The sequence below is a fragment of the Physeter macrocephalus genome, chromosome 6, assembly GCF_002837175.3.
Source record: "Physeter macrocephalus isolate SW-GA chromosome 6, ASM283717v5, whole genome shotgun sequence".
In the NCBI taxonomy this organism is placed as follows: domain Eukaryota; kingdom Metazoa; phylum Chordata; class Mammalia; order Artiodactyla; family Physeteridae; genus Physeter; species Physeter macrocephalus.
The window spans coordinates 77,667,676-77,671,701 of record NC_041219.1 but is presented as its reverse complement, the minus strand read 5'-3'; positions in this window follow the sequence as shown (position 1 = coordinate 77,671,701).

The window sequence follows — 4,026 nt, the reverse complement described above, 5'->3', positions numbered from 1 at the left end:
AAGGGGAGAGGCCACAACAGTGAGAGGCCCGCGTACCGCAAAAAAAAAAAAGTGTGCTGAGATCCAAGGAGTGGCCAAGATAGGCTCTCAGGATGATTTTTTGTTTGTTTGTTTGTTTGTTTGTTTGCGGTACGCGGGCCTCTCACTGTTGTGGCCTCTCCCGTTGTGGAGCACAGGCTCTGGACGCGCAGGCTCAGCGGCCATGGCTCACGGGCCCAGCCGCTCCGCGGCGTGTGGGATCTTCCCGGACCGGGGCATGAACCCGTGTCCCCTGCATTAGCAGGGGGACTCTCAACCACTGCGCCACCAGGGAAGCCCTCTCAGGATGATTTTTGAAGGGCAAAGTTTGGCTGAGCTGTAACAGTACGGTGGAACCAATTCATAAAACACGCTGAAATAGTACAACACACCTCTTAGCCTCAAGGCCTAAATCTCCAGTTAGTTTAAGCCAGGCCAGTTGCCTGCTTCGGCCAGCCTAGCCTCCTGGAACAACTCCAAGGGCGCACCATTCACATCCAACAGAAATGCTGTCCCTTCCCCCCCTCCCCCTCCCCGGCCTGCCCCCACTCCCGCGTTATGCTAGCACTGAAGGTAACGGCAGTGGAGTGCACGATTTCAGGGATGCTTTTGGCTCTAGCAGCTTGAGATTCTGCTTCCTAAACTCCATGAGACAGAGTTCAGGTCTCTTTGTAATGTTTTCCTTCTTTCTCAAATAAACCAGTGATGAGGGATGCAGTAGGGAATCTCTTTGGCCGTTTCTAGAGCATCCTGGTGATATCAGTCTGTCAATTGTTAAAATAAGGAATCTGTCATAATTAAAAATTATAATTTTCATTTTCTTCTGAAGAACTTAAACCATTTCATTATTGAGGAGGCTGACATCTAGAACTATCAGGAAAAACTAAGCCCTTTGCTACTATTTTAACCAGCAGCTTTTTTTTATCTTGGCTACGAAGCTTCCCTTATCATATGGTACTATATGAATGTCCACAAGGTGGTGTTAGACACACACAATACTCTGAGAATGTTTTAGGCTCTTCCAGTTTAGCACGCTCATTTACAGATGGAGAAACTTACCTAATGATCACCTAGCTCATTAGTTGCAGAGCTAAAACTGGAGCTAATCCATTGTTGAATCCACAGTCAGCCAAACAGTTATTTTAGCTTAAATGTAAGTCTTAGAAACATATTTAAAATGTCTGGAGAATCTATTTCTATTTCCTTTTGACAAAGATAACTTTAATCTTTGTTAAGAACTAAAAGCCAACCTTTACTGCTTTCTGCAGTTAATTTTAAATTATCACAAAGGAGAAAGAAAGCATGCTTGTGTTTTCCTTCTGCAAATTCCCCATCCCAGAAGACTGCCATTGTGATAAACACATGCTACTGGGGAGTCAATTCTTGAATATTGCAGATACTGTGGCCATAGTCCTAAAGGGTTAGGACAGCCTGGATGTCTGTCCAGTGTACATTTGGAGATTAAGCTGTTGCCATACAACTGAGACCAGGAGTTACCAAGCCCTCCCTAGAGCCTCTGATTGATCTGGTTGTTAAGGCAGCGTGCTCCTACTGTACAGGTGTGGTTTCCAAGTAGTGTGCAAGGCTGGTCCTTTGGGGTATACAAAATAATTTCTGTTTATTTTTTCTCATTCTTTTTGTCTCCTGTTTTTTTATTGAAGTATAGTTGACATATAACATTGTATTAGTTTCAGGTGTACAACAATGATTTGTTATGTGTATACATTGTGAAATGATCACCACAATAAGTCTATAGTTAACATCCATCACTGACATGTTACAGATTTTTTTTCTTGTGATAACTTTTAAGATCTATTTTTCTTCTATGCTTTTTAAAGTACATAATATTAGCACAGTGCTACATGTGCATATATATATGTATAGAAGAAACGTATTAGGAGTATATACTCATTTTTTTACTAATTGGAGAGAGATCAAAAAGGTTTGGAGAGAGTTGCTTACTTCTCTGTATGTGTATTACATGTCAATAAGAAGTTTACTTTTAAAATATTTGAAGTTCATTGCTCTAGTTACCACATAGTGATAGAGGGTTAGGAGTAGGAACTGTTTATTTTCAAGTCCAAGAGATCATTTTGGTGAAATATTAGAGAAAGTGGTTTATGGACCTTTCCTAAATTTGATGGGGAAGGAAGAATGACAGTTGCCAGAGCTGGCTTATATTACATGCTTATCAAACGGTTTCCTCTCCTGCGGTGTAATATTTCCTCTCCCCTGCCTTTATCACCGAGAGTGGAGTGTTTTTCAGAATGGCATATCCTCCCTCGGGAGTAAAGTTATTAAGTGTGCCTTGTCATTGGTGGAAAGAAAAAAAAAGCCTGACTTTACCTGGGGATTTCTAGTTTCTTCCTTTGCCTCCCATTAACTGGATACCCACAATTCCTAGCCACCAATTATTTTTTCTTAATCATATTGAAACTCCATAGAAAATAGAAATGGCCACACTGGCTTATTAGTCAAGGATAAGTCTCTACATTTGCCAAACAATTGAAGGCACTGAAATGGGCCAGGAGAGATAAAATTATGTGCAAGCCTTTTTAAGGGAGGTTGAGAGTGGAGGGTAGAAAATCAGTTATTTAGATTTAGCAGTTGTAAAATGAAGCTCCACAGCTACCCAACATGACAGGTAATGAAGAATATGAGGAAGTAGTAGAAAGAGGTTTTTTTGGAAGAGAATCAAGTCAGAACATTTTGAGAGAAATTATTAGTGGATGGTAGAAACTAAGAAAACTTGTTTCAGGGAAAACGAATGTGATTTCATAATTTAGCAATAAAATAATAGATGTTGCAAAGTGTCAGAAACTTATTTATTCAATCATCTATTTAGTTAATTTTGAGTTCTTATTCCATACCAGCGGCTGAACGAGGCACTGAGAAAATTATAATAGACTACACACTACCCCTGCTCTCAAGTGTCTCATAGTCTTGGAAAATAGTAAGAAATGCTTAGACAGGGGTAAGCACTGGTGCCACGTTAGCACACGGAACAGCCCCACTGGTTTAGGGGAAGGTATTAAGTGATGATTTATTGAGCATTTTGTGCCAGGCACTGTGCTAACAAACACTTTAAAAATCACATTGGCTTTTAACAGCTACTCTACTTTTAAAACTAGAGTCTTTAATAAACTCTACAGTTGTCTTCATTTTACAGATGAGAAAATAGAGGCTCAGAAAGACCAATAGTAAGAAAAAATTTTGCTGCCAATACCAAAAATTCTGTAAGTTAAGTAGAAATATGAGTAAGTAAAAATAATTTGAAAAATATTAAAGATAAAAGAAACAATTCAACCACTAAAATTTAAGCTTCCCTGGGTACATTTATTTTCAAACTTTTCATTGAAGTGTAACACAAAAGGGGAGGGCACCATGGTAAATGTACAGCTGGGTGAATTCTAGTAACTGAGCACACCTATGTAACTTGCATCCAATGTAAGAAACACAACATTAGTGGTTTTCTAGAAGACCCTCCTATCCCTACCTCCCATGCCCCTTCCTAGTCACGACTTTCCCCTGACTTCTAACAATATAGATTAATTTTACCTGTTTTTGTACTTTATGTAAATGTAATTATATAGCATGTACTCTTTTCTGTCTGGCTTTTTTTTTTTTTTTTTTACTAGCTCTGTGAGATTCAGCTATATTGTTGCACATAGTTTTAGATCATTCATTCTCCTTACTATATAATATTTCATCATGTGAATGTACCACACATTTTCATAGATATTTGGGTAGCTTCAATGAACATTTTAGTACATGTCGTGAACGTATAGATGGATTTCTATTGGTTATATACTAGGAGATGTGTATGTTCAGTTTTAGGAGATGTTGGCAAATGATTTTTTAAGAGTTTTTACCATTTTGTACTCCACCACCTGTGCATGAGAGTTCCAGTTGTTCCATAGCCTTTCCAACACTTGGTGTTTTGCCTCTTTTCACTTCAGCCATCTGGTCACATTTTAGTTTTAATCCACATATCCCTGATGATGGATC